Source organism: Phyllobates terribilis, unplaced genomic scaffold (assembly GCF_046119375.1).
Source record: "Phyllobates terribilis strain yellow unplaced genomic scaffold, ASM4611937v1 Scaffold_9__5_contigs__length_417890890, whole genome shotgun sequence".
Classification (NCBI taxonomy): domain Eukaryota; kingdom Metazoa; phylum Chordata; class Amphibia; order Anura; family Dendrobatidae; genus Phyllobates; species Phyllobates terribilis.
In genome coordinates this window covers 4361838-4381217 of record NW_027362769.1, presented here as the reverse complement: position 1 = coordinate 4381217, position 19380 = coordinate 4361838, and positions in this window count along the sequence as shown.

Genomic DNA, 19380 nt, shown 5'->3' with positions numbered 1-19380 from the left:
TACCTAGCCTCAACTAAATTCACAGCCTTTACCGACAATAATCCCTTGACACACCTGGAGACAGCCAGGTTGGGAGCCATGGAACAGCGTTGGGTGGCCAGACTGTCGAATTATCAGTTCACAATCAAGAACCGGGCAAGTCACAAGAATACCAATGCTGATGCCTTGTGAAGAATGCCCCACCAGTCGGACACCGAGGATGAAGTGGATGATCTCGAAGAAATTCAACTACCTGCTTTCCACAGAAATGGAATGGTCCACGAGCAGCACGCCTCCAGAAGATGTCATGGTAGGACGCCAAACCCTCTACCTCATCACAGCTGGAAGGAGACCCAGGACAGTGACCCGGTTGTCAGCCTAATCAAAAGACTGATAACCCAAAAAGGTTCTCACCTGGAGAAGGATGCTCCCCCACAAGCCAAACACCTGTGGAATGAGAGAAGCCGGCTGTTCATCTACAGAGAGAAGCTGTGCAGAAGGTATATCAACCCCAAGACCCATGAAATGGTGTGGCAGATTGTTGTACCTAGGACAGATATCCAGATGGTGTTAGAGGCCTACCTCGATCAAGCAGGTCATTTTGGCTGGAAGAAGCTGGAAACCCTGCTGAAGGACCAGTTCTATTGGGTTGGAATGTGGAGTTCCATAGAGAGGTGGTGCCGGACTTGTGGGCCCTGTAGCCTTAGAAGAAAAGACTACGGTAGCCAGAAAGCACCCTTGCAGTCCATCAAAACAACCCAACCCCTGGAGATTGTCGCTCTGGATCACGTCAAACTGTCACCCAGCAGATCAGGCTACTCCTATGCCCTGACCACGGTGGATCACTAGTCCCGGTTCCTGGTGGTAGCCCCTGTCAAGGATCTGACAGCAGAAACTGCAGCAAGAATGTTCCAAGCCTACTTCTGCAGACCCCAAGGATATCCGGAAAAGGTGCTCACAGATCAAGGCCCTGCTTTTGAAGCTGAGCTATTCAAGGAATTCTGTCACCTGTATGGATGCAAGAAGATCCGGACTACGCCATATCATCCTCAAACCAACGGTATGTGAGAGAAAATGAATAGCATCATTATAGACCTGTTGAAAACCCTACCTTTGGAAGAGAGGAACCAGTGGCCATAAAAACTACCTGACCTAGTGGACCTGTATAACCACATACCCGTGAGTTCTACAAATTGTACCCCAGCGTACCTCATGAGAGCAAGACCTGGAAAATTGCCCATGGACCTGGAGCTCGGAGTGGTAGAACCTGCTGCAGATACGTCCATTGAAGGTTGGGACACAAGTCGGCAAGAGCAGTACAGGAAGGCACAGGCCTGTGTCGAAGACAGTCTAAACAAGGTGAGGGAAAGACAGGAAGAGCAGTATAAGGCTGTGTGCCCACAATGCGTTTTTTAAGCCTTTCCACAGCTGCAAAAACGCTGCAGAAACGCTTAAAAAATGCATGGTAGAAGGCCTGCCATGTCCCCCAATGATAATCCGCATGTGCTGTGCACATGCTGTGGAAATTTCCCCTGCGGATTATCATTGCGGAAAAAAACGCAGCACTACCAATTATTTTGCGGAAGTGCTGCGTTTTCGCCACCATTGACTTGCATTAGAATGCGCCAATTCCGCAAGACTGCATCTGTACTTGCATAATTGGCGCGTTCTAATGTGCGGATGGTACCCGGGTGTAGAGGAGAGGAGAGTCTCATCCACACTCAGGTACCATTAAAAAAGCTGTAAAATAAAAAATAAATATATACTTACCTTCTGGCGGCCCGTGCTGCACTCCTCCTTGCTTCCCGGCACTTTGCGATGGAATGAAGGACCTGCGCTGACGTCAGAGTCATGTGACGGGTCACACGACACTGACGTCGGCAGGTCCTTCACTCTACCGCTGCCGGCAGCCGGGACGGTGAAGCAAGACAGCGCGGGCGATCGGAGGGTAAGTATACATTTATTTTTTTATTTTTTGACATTCTCTCGGGTCACACTATATGAATCCATGCTGTTTGCATGGATTTATATAGTGTGACCAAGTTGTCAAGTAATTTCCAAGTGATGCTAAAATCTCTTGGAAAGCGCTTGTCAACCCACATGCGGAAATGCAAGTGAAGAACGCTTCACTTGCGCATGTCCCTGGCAGGAAAACGCATGTACAATCCGCATGCGTTTTTTTCTGCCAGGGAGATGCAGAAATGCTCAGGAAAAAATCCTGAGCATTTCTGCATCGTGGGCACATAGCCTAACAAACATGCACCAGCAGAACCCTTGTCACCTGGAGAGATAGTGCTAAAGCGGAAAAGAAGAGGTCACAAGCTCGATGACCAGTGGGAAAGAGAGCCCTACGCTGTGCTAAACTCCAGATTTGACAACGGTAAAACCTGCCTGATTAGTAAGGATGGAGGTAAGACAACCGCAACAGTCTCAAGAGACCACTTGAAAGTGTGCTCAGGTCTACTGAAGACAACGGAGGAAGAAGCACCTCCTATAGCACCAGAAGAACCCAAGGAAGATGTGCTTCACACAGTTCTAGGAGATTTCCCTGTGGACTGGCCTCAACTTGATGGAGCAGTTATTATACCAGTAATACTCTTCTATCAACCACAAGAAAAACCTGTGAGCGCCCTACAAGAAACTGCTCAGGAACAGGAAGAGTCCCCAGTCAGAGGAGGATTACTCGTTGAAGCAGAGCCTGAAGGCCCAGTAATCAGTGCACTAGCCAGTCCCATAGCGAGATTGAGGCAGTTTTATAATCTACCAGAACGTACACCTGATAGGTTAGCAGAGAGTGCATGCACAGAGACCAGTATCACCCCAGTCCTACGAAGGTCCACGCGCAGCACACAAGGCCAAACCTCTGCCAGGTTTAGGGATTAAAATACAAAAATGCCTAAAGTATAAATAGTTACCCAGCTGGGTATTGCCTATTGTTTATTGTGTAAACTGAAATTAATGTGTGCCTGTAGTTACCCGTCAGGGTACAGAGACTTGTAGGCTGAGGACTGTGAGCAGCCAAAAACTGTCCTTGGAAATATTTGCACTCATCAAAAGTGCCCCCTTATTTAACCACTGAACAAAAACCCGTTTGGCGAGGCCGAAGACGTGGTCCAACACCTGGATCACTTATGCCCTGTAGCCACGCCCAGGGCCTACGTTGAGGGTTTTCAGGCTGGTCCCTCATGCTACTCATTTTACACTTTCATCGGTGAAATGGTCACCGGGTTACGGGACTTACTTATTATTGTTATTGTTGTTATAATTATTGTTATTGTTGTAACCTGTTACAAAATGCTTCAGTCCAGGAGTACTGAATTGTATTAGGGGGGAATGTGGCACCCTGCTGTTCACAGGTACCACAGGAACCAAAAGGGTGCATGGACAGACTTCTCCACAAGAGGCCCTCATTACAAACAGACACCTCCACCCTTCCACCTCATACCACCAGAGGGAGCCCTGTTAGGGGTATATATATGGAGGTTGGAGCCAGGCAGTCAGTGAGTTTAGTGAGAGAGTTCAGAGAGTGTGCTGCCACTGAGAGCAGTGAAGACGCAGCACATCTGCTGCTGTATTGAGGGCCCCTAGTGTGGCTGGAGGCAAAGAGGAGAGGAGAGAGGACTTGAGGGGGCAGAGGAGCATCATAGGCTCACCCCAAGACACAAACCGGACAGCAGGTCCGCGCCTACAGGGTCCTCTATACCCAGTAGGGACTAACGGCATACCAGGAGGCTTCCAGACCCCTGGTCATCCTGAAGCTACCAGCAATAACAGGACTAGGAACCAAGAAGACCCCGGCATCCAGGGAGAGTGATTGCCAAAGAAAGGTCCTACTACCAAGCGGTCAGGTGAGAGAGCAACACAACACAGAAGCTAGGCCAAGTTCCAGGCTGGCTAGAAGCTTAGAGAGAGGGAGACACGGATCAGGAAGCCTTATACCCGCTCACTGGGGAGAAGTCCTGAAGTACACCCTTCCTAGATAGTACCCTGGACCATACCTGCCATTACACCAGTAAAGGTACTGAAGTGAATACCCTGTGTGCGTGTCCGTCATTCCCCCTGACCTGGCCATCTCTCACCTGCATCCCTTCCTTCAACTCTGCCCCGGGGGTCTGCTCCGCCTGTGGGGAGCAGAAACATCCCAGCTGCCATCTCATCACCCCCGGAGTTCTGCAGCTGCGTCGGTAACCATTACCGGGAACCACAGGTGGCATCACGAAACAAACTGTACACTAAAAACCCCTTTTTCAAGAGAGACCCCAGAGTACGGGCCCGGGAGACGACTGCCGTGACATCCTAAGCAAGGTAAAAGGCCACGGTACCGAGTCCCCTATATCCCCCTGGGCAACACATAAGCATATAATTATACATTTTATTTCCTCTACCGAAGTGCATTACCTTACATTTATCCCCATTAAAGCTCATTTGCCATTTATTAGCCCAAGCTTCTAGTTTACATAGATCCTCCTGTAATATAAAATTGTCCGTTTCTGTATAGATTACCCCGCAGAGTTTAGTGTCATCTGCAAATATTGAAATACTACTCTGTATGCCCCCTACAAGGTCATTAATAAATATGTTAAAAAGAAGCGGGTCCAATAATGACCCCTGTGGTACCCCACTGTTAACTGAAACCCAGTCTTAGACTTATAACAAACCCCTATCAGTAATTTATTATTTTTTCCCCTCCCCTTATCTCCACCCACAGGGACTCTACATTTTCATTAGATTCACATATATTCTCACCCAAGATGGGTTTTAAGGATGATTTTACATATAAACACCCCTCCCCCTCCTCGCTTTTTGTACGGTCATTTCTGAACAGACTATAACCCTGTAAATTAACTGCCCAGTCATGGCTCTCATCCAGCCATGTCTCAGATATCCCCACCATGTCATAATTATTTTCCAACAAAATTAATTCTAATTCCTCCATTTTATTGGTGAGGCTTCTGGCATTAGTGTACATGCATTTTATGCGTCTCTCTGTTCCTCTATTCCTTCTTACTATATTGACTTTTCTAACCCCACCCCCAATTTCTTCATTTGTTCCCAGGTCACTATCTGCACTATCTTCCCCACCTATAAAATGAATACCCTCCCCCCAATCCCTAGTTTAAACACTCCTCCAACCTTCTAGCCATTTTCTCCCCCAGCACAGCTGCACCCTCCCCATTGAGATGCAGCCCATCCCTAGCGTAGAATCTGTAGCCAACTGAGAAGTCGGGCCAGTTCTCCAGGAACCCAAACCCCTCCTTCCTACACCAGTTCCTGAGCCACTTATTTATCTCCCTAATCTCCCGTTCGCTCTCTGGCGTGGCATGTGGTACAGGTAGTATTTCAGAGAATACCACCTTGGAGGTCCTTGTTTTCAGCTTGCAGCCGGATTCCCTGAAATCATCTTTAAGGACCTTCCACCTACCTCTAACTTTGTCATTTGTGCCAATGTGCACCATGACCGCTGGGTCCTCACCAGCCCCTCCCAGTAATCTGTCAACCCGATCAGCGATGTGCTGGACTCGAGCACCAGGTAGGCAGCACACTGTTCAACAATCCCTGTCTTTATGACAGATTGCCCTATCTGTTCCCCTAATAATTGAGTCCCCCACTACAAGCACCTGCCTGGCCTGCCCTGCTCTCCTATTTCCCCCCTTACTGGAGCTGACACTCCTCCGGCTTTCAGAGGACATGCCTTGCTGCAGCAGTGCTACCCCTGTACCGACACTCCCCTCATCTGCCAACTTTTCAAACTTATTGGGGTGTGCCAGATCAGGACTAGCCTCCCTGGCACTCTTCCCACTACCTCCCCTTCTAACTTTCACCCAGCTAGCTGCCTCACTGTCCTGCAGCTCCCTGCTAACACCCTCCCCCACATATACCCCATTGAGCAGCTGCTCAGTGAGCAGCAGACTCCTTTTCATATTGTCAATGGATCTCAGTGTTGCCAGCTCCTCATTTAGATCCAGTACCTGGGCTTCCAAATGCACAATGTGAACACATCTCGCACAGCAGTATGCATCCACGACCGGCTGTTCAAGAATTGCATACATGTGGCAAGATGTACACTGGATAGCATTGTCAATAATGGAGCTCATTTCCTTATGGAAATTGCCCTAGACAGAAATGTTAAGTAAAAAGAAATGTAAAGAATTAATAAAATACAGACAGCAATTCAGTCCAAATTCCTCCCTTCCAAACTCCTTGAATCCAAGTCACTGAAAAACAAGTCACACACTTACTTCCGTTTGCACGTACACTCCGGTCACACTCAGCTCGTTCACACATTTAGAGTTTTGTTTTTTTTCCCTTTTAGCAGCAATTCACCCTACAGCTCAATGCACTACCAAAGGACTGGATGCCCCAACCAGCTGCCCCTTATAAACCCTTAATTATGACCACTCACCCTTAATTAACCCCTTGTGAGTATAGCTACACCTCAGGATTTAAATGCAATGTAGTTAACGCTTAAATACACAAGTAGAAAAATAAGAGACTTTAAAACTGTAGAGAGAAAATAGGTTTTAAAAAGCCCAGTAAAACTAAACAGGTAGAATAGCACTCAGCAGTTCACAATTCAACAATTCACAGCAATTCACAGCAATTCACACAGGTATTTTCTGCAGGATTCCCAATTACCTATTCACTGAAAAGTCACACTCAGCTCGTTCACACTCGCTAAGGAAGAAGATTTAAAGAGTTTTTTTTTCCCTTTTAGCAGCAATCCACCTTACAGCTCAATGCACTACCAAAGGACAATTTGATAGAACGTTCTCAAAAAATTAAACAAAGTGTATCCTATAAAAAAAAAAATCTAATTATAGATGAGAAAAAAGCAATCACCAGCTTATCCAAAAGAGATGACCTGGTGATTAAGAAATCCAACAAAGCAGGCTGCATTGTTCTTATGGATAAGAAACTCTATGAAAAATGTGTTTATGATATCCTGGATCATAATGAGACGTATAAAAGAATACAATTTAATCCTACAGAATCATACAGAAAAATCTTGAGTAAATTGGTTGAAGATGGAGAAAAAAATGGGGGTGTTTACTGAAAAAATTAGTTATAATATTATACCTGACAATCCGATAACACCAATTTTTCATGGGCTCCCTAAAACCCACAAACTAGAATTTCCTACACCTTTACGCCCCATTATATCGAGTATTTCTTCTTTGAATGAAAATTTATGTCGATGGGTAGATTTTTATCTACAGCCATTAATTCCCAGAACACCGGGTTACTTAAAAGATACGTCATCAGTAATTGATTAAATGAAAAATGTAAAATGGTCTGAAAAATCAAAATTTCTATCATGTGATGTGGTAAATCTGTTTTCATCTATTCCACATAATCTAGTCTTAACTGCTGTGTTCCACCATTTACAAAAATGTAGCGGCTATACGGACGAAATGAAGGAAATGATTATCCGTAGTACTGAATATCTCCTTGAGCCTAATTTTTTTTATGTTCAATGAAGAATATTATTTCCAAATTAAAGGTTGCCCAATGGGCTCATGTTTCTCTCCATCTTTAGCCGTACTTTTTGTATCATGGTGGGAAGAAAGTACTATTTTCACAGACAAAAATCCTTTTAAAAATAACATTGAACTATATGTTAGATATTTGGACGATGTTTTACTAATATGGGTGGGAGAAGTGGAAAAAATCCCATATTTTTTATCCTATATCAATGCTAATGATGTAAATTTAAAATTTACTTATACTGAACCGTAGGATAAAATCAGCTTTTTGGATTTGTATCTCATAGGGGATGTAAAACAACAAAAGGTTAGATACTGCAACTATAGAAAACCTATTAGTGGAAACACTACACTTAGAGCAGACAGCTGCCACCCCGCCCATACTGTGAATTCAATCCCCTATGGTGAATTAAATAGAATTTATAGAAATAACTCTGATATCACACTATTCAATGAACAAGCAAAGGTAGCAACATCTAGATTAATGGAAAGGGGGTATAAGAAAAAACATATTGATTCAGCATTAAAAAAAAGTTCTTGTAGGAAATACTAATTTAAACAACAGAGATGATGGAATTAATAACAACAAGAAACCAATAATAATAAAATCTAATAATATGGACATAAAAATACATTTTCAGCACCGCATATAGTTGCCAATTTCAGGAAATAAAAAATATTATAAACAGATATGTAACTGTATTATTCCAAGATCGGGACTCAAATAAAATCCTGAAAAATGGATTAGTATGTGTTACGGATCCGGCTGGTGGAACCTCTGGAGGTAGCTGGTAAGGATCTGGTTGATACGCTCCACTTGGCCATTGGACTGCGGATGGTAAGCGGAGGAGAAATCCAGAGTGACATCCAGCAGCTTACACACAGCTCTCCAGAAGCGCGAAGTGAACTGGGCTCCCCGATCAGACACAATGTGGAGGGGTAGGCCGTGGAGATGAAAGATGTGATGGATGAAGTCCTTAGCCAGCACAGATGCAGACGGGAGACCAGGCAGAGGGATGAAGTGGGCCATTTTAGAAAAGCGGTCAGCGACCACCCAAATGATCATACAACCGGCAGAAAAAGGGAAATCCGTAATAAAGTCCATAACAATGTGTTGCCATGGGGCAGCAGGTATGGGAAGAGGTAGGAGACAGCTGGCAGGAAGATGTCTGGGAACCTTTTTGCGGGCACAGGACGAACAGGCCGTGACGAAGTCTACCACATCCTGGCGCAGGGTAGACCACTCGTAATGCCGGGTAATGAGCAGGAAGGTCTTCTTCTGGCCAGCATGGTCGGCTAGTTTGGATGAATGACCCCAGTGAAGAACCTTCTTATGATCCGGAACCGCTACAAACGTCTTACCGGGTGGGAGACGAGACAGCTCCAAGGGGGCCACTTTCATAACTTTGGAGGGATCGATGATATGCATAGGCTCCTCCTCTTGATCGGAAGACAGGAAGGATCGGGACAAGGCGTCTGATTTAACGTTCTTGTCCGCCGGGCGGTAATGTAGGGTAAAGTTAAAGCGGGCGAAGAACAAAGACCACCGGGCCTGACGCGGATTGCGTCTTTGGGCGTTCTAAAGACAAGCCAAGTTTTTGTGGTCAGTATAGATGACCACCAGGTGCAGACTCCCCTCGAGCAGGTAACGCCACTCCTCCAGCGCCAATTTTATGGCTAGCAGTTCTTGGTCTTCTATGGAGTAGTTGCGGTCAGACGAGGAGAAGAGCTTGGAGAAGAAGCCGCAGGTTACCATTCTCCCGGATGGAGATTTCTGGGTGAGCACCGCTCCGGGTCCGGAAGAGGAAGCATCAACCTCCAGAAAGAATTGTTTGTTGTTATCTGGACGGTGCAGCACAGGGGCAGAAGAGAAAGCTTGTTTTAAAGAGAGGAAGGCCTCCTCCACTTCGGACGGCCATTCCTTAGGATTTGCTCCCTTTTGGGTGAGCGCAGAGATGGGTGCAGTCTGGGAAGAAAAATGTGGGATGAAGAGACGGTAATAGTTGGCGAAGTCCAGGAATCGCTGAATCGCCTTCAACCCCTCCGGACGGGGCCACTTTAAGACGGCAGAGACCTTCTCGGGGTCCATCCGTAGACCTGTCTTAGAGATAATATAGCCCAGGAACGGAAGAGAGGACTGCTCGAAGAGGCATTTCTCAAATTTTGCATATAGGTGATTCTGCCTAAGCCTAAGCAGGACCTGACAAACATCCCTCCGATGTGAGGGAAGATCCGGAGAGAAGACCAAGATGTCGTCCAGGTACACAACCACGCAAGAATTTAAGAGGTCAGGGAAGATGTCATTAACTAATTCTTGGAAGATGGTGGGAGCACTACAGAGACCGAAGGGCATCACACGGTATTCATAGTGACCGTCCCGGGTATTGAATGCCGTCTTCCACTCGTCTCCTTGGCAGATCCGGACCAGGTTATACGCCCCACGAAGATCGAGCATGGTGAAGACCTTCGCGCCTTTAAGGCGGTCGAACAGCTCAGAGATGAGCGGCAGGGGGTGTTTGTTTTTGACAGTGATTTGGTTGAGGCCTCTATAGTCGATACATGGACGTAGTGAACAGTCTTTCTTTTTAACGAAGAAGAATCCAGCTCCAGCCGGGGAGGAAGATTTCCGGATGAATCCCCTAGCCAGATTTTCTTTGATGTACTCCGACATGGCCCAGGTTTCGGCCAACGACAACGGGTAGATACGCCCACGGGGTGGAGTAGCACCGGGTATCAGGTCGATAGGGCAATCATATGGCCTATGGGGTGGCAGAGTCTCTGCCTCCTTCTTGTTGAAGACATCAGCATAGGACCAGTAGGGTGCCGGTAGACGGGGTAAATTAGTCGGAGTACATGGGGATCGAGCCGGGCGAACCGGACCCAGGCAGGTCTCATGGCAATCCTGCCCCCAACGGAGCACCTCACTGGATTGTCAGTTCAGAACGGGTTCATGTTTCTGTAGCCAGGGTAGACCTAGCAAAAGGGGGTGAGAGAGTCCGAAAAGCACATGGAAGAAAATCCTCTCTGAGTGCAGCATTCCCACCTGAAGGGTTACAGGCTCAGTGACGAGCAAGATGGTCACCGGAAGGGGCCTTCCATCCACGGAAGCGACTGCCAATGGTTCGGTTAGAGGTTTGGTAGGAATCTGATACTTCTCTACAAGGGACTGGGAAATGAGATTCCCAGCGGCTTCGGAATCCAGGTGGGCGGTTTCAAAGAAGCGGTTCTCTCCACAGGAAATAGAGACAGATGAAGTCAAGAATGGAGAGGATTTACTTTTGCCTAGGATGACCTCTCCAAGCGGTCCTAGACACTGGAGTTTCCCGGCTTCACCGGGCAGGAACAAATCAGGTGCTCCTTACTGCCACAGTAGATACAGCTCCCCTCGGCTCAGCATGTCTCTTGGCGAGATTTGACCATCTTGGTCTGGTTGATCTGCATAGGTTTGGGCGAGCGTGCCCGGGGAGTTGCAGGTTGGGAAGTGGGTCTCTGGAAAGCAGGAGCAAGACGAGGAAATCTTCTCTCCCGGGTAGTCACCTTAGCACGTTCTAGGAAACGGATGTCAATCCGGGTTTCTAGTGACACCAGGTCATCCAGGGAGGTAGGAACGTCCTGGCCGGCTAACTCGTCCTACATCCGACCGGAAAGGCCCTCCCAGAAGGTGGACACCAGGGCCTCGTCCCAGGCAAGCTTAGAAGCGAGGGTACGGAACCGTATGGCATACTGGGCCACAGTGAGACTCCCTTGGTGGAGACGGAGCAATGAGGAGGCAGTAGAGGTCCTTCGTCCGAGTTCATCGAAAACCTTCCGGAAGGCAGTGAAGAAGGCCGGAAGATCGGACACCAGGGAATCCCCTCTTTCCCATAGAGGGTTAAGCTATGCCAATGCTTCCGGTGAGGTGAGACATGATGAACGCCACCTTGTTCCCATTAGAAAGGAGAGGGTCTGCGATACAGTTATATGGTATGCAGTGAGTCCAACAGCTGACGAATTTTAGGAAAAAACCCACTAAGAATTTAAACACACATAGAGCAGGGCCACAGTAACGACAAATTCCCATTAGAAAGGAGAGAGTCTGCTATACAGTTATAGGGTATGCAGGGAGTCCAACGTCTGACCAATTTTAGCAAAAAACCCCACTAAGAATTTAAAGACACATAGAGCAGGGCCACAGTAACGAGAAAACTCCAATTAGAAAGGAGAGAGTCTGCTATACAGATATAGGGTATGCAGGGAGTCCAACGGCTGACCAATTTTAGGAAAAACCCCACTAAAAATTTAAAGACACATAGAGCAGGGCCATAGTAACGACAATTTCCCATTAGAAAGCAGAGGGTCTCCCATAGTGTTGGCCTATGCAATGAATGCAGGGGCTGACAAAAATTGGGAGGCACTCCAATGCCCCTTGGAAGAGACTTAGAGGGCCTCATAAAAAAAATGTTCCCATTAGAAAGGAGCGGGTCTCCTATACTTGTAATACACATGCACTAAGTGTATGGGCTGACAAACATTTACCCCTGGGGGGTATTCATGAACATACTGTATAAAAAAAAAAATTCCGGGCATCATAAACACCCTTTAAAAAAATTATGTGGGTGTTGCATCACCGACCACGGTCACCCTGGTGATATAGTGGTGGAGGATGAGGATGAGGAGAAGGAGGAGGGCAAGAGCAAACAGCCAAAATCAGGAAGCATATACCCATGTGTGGGTGTGAAGAAGTGCATGGAAATACACCTCCCAAAAAAAGACACTGGATTTGAGTTTTTGTTACTCTATCATTCTGTGGTGTTGAGAAGTGTGGCCCAATCCAGCCCTTGCTCATTTTTATAAGAGTTAGCCTGTCAGCATTTTCAGTTTACAGGTGAATGCGCTTATCAGTTATAATTCCACCAGCGGCACAACAAATCCGCTCTGATAAAACGCTAGCGGAAGGGCAGCCCAGGACCTCCAAGGCGTAGAGAGACAGTTTATTCCACGTATCCAGCTTGGATACCCAATAATTATAAGGCACAGAGGAATCACGGAGCACGTTGGTACGGTCAGGAAGGTACTCTCTCAGCATCTTCCCAAACTTTGCACTCCTAGTGAGAGTACCCCACACCTCAGGGCCTGTGCGATGGGAGGGTCTGAGAAAACTGTCCCAGAACTTTGACAGTGTTCCCCTGCCTCTGATGGATTGCATTTGTGTCTCTATTGCCTGCACTCCTTGGTTGTCCAACGAACTGTGACCTCTGCCACCAGCGTTTTCAGATGGGAATTTTTTTAATAGTTCCGCAACAAGGGCCTTCTGGTACTGCCCCATTTTTGTAGACCTGTCCGCCTCAGGAATAAGAGATATAAAGTTCTCCTTGTAGCGTGGGTCTAGAAGTGTCACCAACCAGTAATGACTGTCACCCAAAATTTTGAGAACGCGAGGGTCATGGGTAAGGCAGCATAATATAAACTCAGCCATGCGTGCCAGACTGCTAACAGGCAAGACTTACGTGTCCTCACCAAGAGGATGACTGACCATGCTCTCCTCCTCCTCCTCTCTGAGAGCATTTCAGAAGACAGAGAAGTGGGATGGTGACGCTAATTATGGCGTCATCGCCGCTCACCATCTTGGTGGAATCCTCAAAGTTTTGGAGGATGGTACATATGTCTGAAATCCATGTCCACTCCTGAGGTCTTATGTGTGGAGTCTGAACTGAACACCGACGGCCTTGTTGATGCTGGTACTCAACAACTGCCCTCTTCTGCTCACAAACCCTTCCCAACATCTGCAGTGTAGAGTTCCAATGTGTGGGAACATCACATACCAGTCTTTGAGCCGGAAGCTGCAAACGCTGCTGAAACACAGCAAGGGCGGTGGAAGCTGTAGGTGACTTTCTAAAATGGGCACACAGACGGCGTATTTTAACAAGCAGATTCGGCAGCTCCGGGTAGGATTTGAGAAACCGCTGAACCACGAGGTTAAGCACATGGGCCAGGCATGGTATATGTGTGAGCTCGTCTCGCCTCAGAGCCACCACCAGGTTCAGGCCATTGTCACACATGACCATGCCTGGCTGTAGGTTCAGCGGTGTGAGCAACAGATCTGCCTGCTCTTTCAGAGCTGTCCACAACTCTTCAGCATTGTGCGGTTTGTCACCTAAGCATATTAGCTTCAGCACAGTCTGTTGTCGCTTGGCCGAGGCAGTGCTGCACTGCTTCCAGCTTGTGACTTAATGTGGTGATTTCGGCGATGGAGGCTGAAGAGGAGTAGGAGGCTGAGGAGGATGAGGTGCAGGAGCTGTAGACTGTGGGGGCAACCCTGATTCACCTAGGGCCCGCAATCCTTGGCGTCGGGAGGACGTGTTCAGTCCCAAGGTCCGACTGGGTTTCAGCTTCCACTATGTTAACCCCCAGTGTGCCGTCAGCGAGATGTAACCATCCTTGTCCACAAACACTTCTCCACGTGTCTGTGGTCAGGTGGACTTTCACGGTAACTGCGTTGTTGAGGGCATGGCTAATGTTTCAGGACACGTGCTTGTGTAATGCGGGGACAGCCCACTGGGAGAAATAGTGGCGGCTGGGGATTGAGTACCGAGGGACGGCCGCCGCCATCAGGTTGCAGAATGCTTCCGTCTCCACAAGCATAAATGTGCATGCACAACAGCGGAAGAAGCAATGGTGCCACCCGCAGACACTGTTCCTGGACCCTGGGGTTCGGCCCACAAAGTCAGGTGCTTTGCTGCCATGTGCCTGACCATGCTGGTGGTGGTGAGGCTGGTCGTTTTGCCATCCCTGCTGATGCCTAGCAGGTGGTGAAAATGGCCTTTTGGGGTTATCGGCAGAGTCTTTAAAAAACAACTAGACTCGGGAAGACCTAACAGTTGTACTGGCAACTTCCTTCGTGTTGGTGTTACGGGGAATGGTTGCCTGCCTTCTTTCAGCGCCCACCACACTGCTTCTTCCTGCCTGTTGAGGTGCTCTGTCTCCCTCCCCCTGTGTGCTGCTCTCCTCACTCTGCATGTCCTCCTGCCAGGTTGGGTCAGTTACTATATAATCCACCAGATCGTTTTCCACTTCCACACTCTGGTCCTCCTCCTGACTTTCTGGCAATTGTGTCTCATCATGGTCCACCTCTTGTGACATTTTCCCACCGTCGCCTTCGCGTGACCGTGGCTGCTCAAATATTTGGGCATTGCTACATGCGATCTCCTCTTGCCCCGCTTCAAGTAGACCGGGCGAGAGGCCAGAATCTATAAATGAGAAAGTGAACCACTCTTCGGAGTGTCCAAGTGTGGGATCAGTTGTCTCCGGGCACTCGGCATGGTGGGAGGAAGGAGGTTCAGGGTGAGGAATATGCTGCCCAGACTCACAGCTACTGAGACTTGACCGTGTGGAAGACAAAGTGGTGGTGGTGATGGCTAAGTGACTGGAAGCATTATCTTCTATCCAACCAATAACCTTTTCATACTGCTCTATGTTCAATAGTGGTGTTCTGCGGCCCCTATTAATTGGGACAGAAAGGTCAAGCGACAAGATGTGGGTGTTTGTTGTGGCACAATTTCAGCTTACCCACAGCCTCGGCCTCTGCATGACCAATCACCATCACGTCCAGTTCCCCTTCCCTTGCCACGTGCCTTGCCCATTTTAAATAGAGGACAATATCTTTCACGCTCACAACAAATGACTGAATTTGGAGAGAACTTGTATGTGATCCGTGTGATGGAGAAAACACAGTTTTAATACCTGGCCTTTAAGTAACTATTTTGAACAGCAATCTGGTGTCAATTGCTTCACGGACACACTAAAACAAATTTTTAAGGGAGGTCAGAAATGGCAGTATTTCCTGAAAACTTATATGTGATCCATGTGACAGAGAAAACACAGTTTTAAATACCTGGCCTGTAGGTAACTATTTTGAACAGCAATCTGGTGTCAATTGCTTCACTGGCACACAAACAAATTTTTAATGGAGGCCAGAAATGGCAGTATTTTCTGAAAATGTATATGTTATCCGTGTTATGGAGAAAACACAGTTTTAAATACCTGGCCTGTAGGTAACTATTTTGAACAGCAATCTGGTGTCAATTGCTTCACTGGCACACTGACAAATTTTTAATGGAGGCCAGAAATGGCAGTATTTTCAGCGCAATTATATGTGATCCTTGTGATGGACAAACTACAGTTTTAAAGAGCTGGATTTTTAGCGCTGTAATATGGAAAGGACCTGACTATTCCGCAGTGCCAACAAGCAAATGGCGCAGAAAAACTGTTCTCTGGATTGCTTTTTAAGCAAATAATGAGAATAAAGATCCAAAAAAAATTATTCCTGGCCCCTGAGACCTGGGCCTATTTATAGAAATATCTAATATCAACAGCAGCAGCAGCAGACAAAACTGGAATGGAGCCTCTTGTGCTATGCGCACTGCAGTCTGCTATATACCCTGCCTGCCTGCCTATATACACTGCCTGCCTGATATCTCTGCAGATGGATTAGTCCTCAGAAGGACTGTTTGTTGAGATGGATATGTGTCTCTAATATAGTTTGGTACACCTACACTAACTAGAAACAAGCAAATCTCTCCCTAGCTCAGCAGCACCTCTCCCTACACTGTCTGATTCCGGAGTGACTGTGACGAGCATGGCGGCCCCAGGTCTGATATAGACCTGATGACTCTGTGCGGCCAGCCAATCACTGTAATGCCACAATCAACATGGCTGCGGCATTACAGTGAGTGGAAGGCAATCCCTGCATGTTCATTGGCTCTGTAAAGAGTGCCAAACATGCATGGAGGAGACTCGCGCTTCTGCCGAGCAACCCCGTAAATACTTAGCGAGCGCCGAGCATGTCGAGCAGTGAGATGCTCGGGCGAGCACCGAGCAGTAGCGAACACGCTCGCTTATCAGTAGATCCCTTCACTGGCTCCCAATTGCCCAGCGTATCCAATTCAAACTACTAACACTGACGTACAAAGCCTTCCATAACCTTTCATTTCCATACATCTCTGTTCTAATCTCCTGATATATTCTCTTACATAATCTCCGGTCCACTCAAGACCTCCCTCTCTCCTCCACACTTATTTGTTTCTCACCCAATCACCTCCAAGACTTCTCCTGAATATCCCCCATTCTCTGGAGTTCTGTGCCTCAACACGTCCGATTATCCACCACATTCGGATGCTTCAGACGGAACCTGAAAACTCATCTCTTCAAGACAGCCGACAGCCTGCCATTACCTCACTGTCACCTCAACACCACCGGACCTACTGCAACCCCACAACCTACTGTCTTCTTCCCCACCATCCTGTAGAATGTAAGCCCGCAAGGGCAGGATCTGTACGTCTTAAGATGCAATCTGGCACCTTGGCAAAGCCCAATTTTGTTCTTCCTCTGATATTTAACAATAACAAACAGGTCATGGTGGAGAAACTTGCAACTACTGCAACTCACTGTCTTCTGCTCCTTTGTGAGAAAGTAATGTTTGGGCAGCCAGTCTACCAAATAAAATTCCTGAGATATGGAAATTGTGGATGGCTTCACTTCTGGTACTGGGTGCTAATACCAAACCGTGGCATGCCATTCTCTGGATATTCCTGACTATTTGGAGACAAGCTCAATCCCACAGAAAAGTACCAGCAAGCTAAGGAGATGGTGGCCTCTATCATCATGAAGGAGTTTGCTCGTTGTCTAGGGGACCGACCACCGCTGCTGTCTACCTTGAGAACATTGTGTTGAAGCTTGCGAGGATTAAGAGGTTACATTGGTGAGTCTGGATTTTATACTAAAGATCCTGCTGTTTTTATAGTTTTAAGTGAGCACGCAGAGACCATGGTTTCTGCAGCAGCGCATCCTGGCCGGGAGAGTGGCAGACAAATTGTGTATCATCAGCTTGAGGATGCGAGCCATGCAAGGCACATGTCTGAGGTTGCCTCGGCATAGGTCCACTACCAGGTTTGGACCATTATCGCACACGGCCTTCCCTTGCTCCAGGTTCAGTGGAGACAACCATTGCTCAAACTAGGCCTGGAGAGCTGTCCACAACTCTTCAGCTGTATGACTGCGATCGCCAAGGCATATTAATTTTAACACTGCCTGATTGTGGTGAGCCCTGGCTGCGCAGTACGGAGGTGGGGAGGATTCTATCTGCACTGTTTTAATGTGTGTCTCAGTAAGGCAGAGGTTGAGGGCACAGGTGAAGGCCCTAGAGGAGGTGGAGGAGGCAGAAGCTTTGGAGGAAGTGTTAAATACAGAGATTTGTCCTGCAAGCCTTGGGAATTTCAACACTTGCTGGCTAGTGACACCTTGGTCTCTAGTGGTTTAGTTCTCCATCCCCTGGTGTGTAGTAGTTTAGTTCTCCAACCTTAGCTGTTTAGTAGTTTAGTTTTCCAACTCCTGTTGTCTATTAGTTTGGTTCTCCATCTTCTGGTGTCTAGTGGTTTAGTTCACCAACCCTAGCTGTTTAGTACTTTAGTTTTCCAACCTCTGTTCTATATTAGTTTAGTGCTCTATATTCTGGTGTGTATTTGTTTCATTCTCTAACCCATCCATGCCCACCACCAGGGGTTGACATCTGGTGACAAGGGTTTGGATTCTGCTCGGACCCTACTTCGTCTGGGCCCAGATCAACTGAAAAAAATTTTGGGCATCGCTACACATGCTTTCTTCCTCTTGAGTCTGTGAAGTTTTGGATCAGACCTCTGATGCCCCAGAATAGAATATGTGAACAACTCTGCAGCCTCGCCCATCTGTGGTTCCCTACAGTCAGTTGGGCAGTTGGAGAGTTGTGACATGGGGGAAAACAAGGGTAATTTGGGTGCCACCTCTGAAGACTGTACTGTGTGTGATGTCAAGGTGGAGGAAGAGGAGCAGAGGCCACTTGATGTGCTTGTCATCTACTGGAGCACATATTCTTTCTGGCCCTCATCTACCGCTGTCTCGGCATCACTGACTTGTCCCTATGTTGGATCTCTTCATACTTAACCGATCGGATTGTCACTTTTCCTACTCACACACCACCTCCTCATCTCGCCCCCTATGTGTCGGTGTCCCCCAAGATTCAGTTCTAGGACCCCTGCTCTTCTCCATCTACCTTCGACCTGGGACAGCTCGTAGAGTCTCATGGCTTTCAGTATCACCTCTATGCAGATGACACACAGATCTACCTCTCTGGACCTGATATCACCTCCTTACTAACCAGAATTCCACAATGTGTGTCCGCTATTTCAGCTTTCTTCTCTGCTAGATTTGTAAAAATTAACATGGATAAAAGAGAATTCATCATCTTTCCACCATCTCATTCACCCCTCCAACTGACCTATCCATCAAAGTCAATGGCTGCCCACTCTGACCTGTCCTTCAAACGTCAGATCCAAGTCCTTTCCACTTGCTGCCAACTCCAACTCCAAAAATATCTCCGGTATCCACACATTCCTCAACCCTGAATCTATAAAAACACCCGTGCACGTACTCATCATCTACCGCCTCGACTACTGCAAACTCCTGCTCTGTGGCCTCCCTTCTAAAACTCTCGCATCCCTCTAATCTATCCTAAACTGTGCTGGCCGACTAATCCACCTATCACCCCGCTATTCACCTCTCTCTGCCAATCCTTGTGCTGGCTCCCCGTACCCCAGAGACTCCATTTGAAAAACCTAACTTTGGCATACCAAGCCATCGAAAACCTGTCTTCCTCCATACCTGTGTGACCTAACCTCCCTGTACTTACCTGCACACAATCTCCCATCCTTCCAATATCTCCTTCTCTACTTCCTTCTTATCTCTTCTTGCCACAATTGCATACAAGATTTGTCCCGTTCATCTACCCTGCTGTGTAACTCTGTACCCTAACACATCAGTCTCTCGCCTACCGGGGAAACCTTGAAATGGAAGCTGAAGAACTATTTCTTCTGACAAGCGTACAATCTGCCGTACCCCTCGCTCCAGC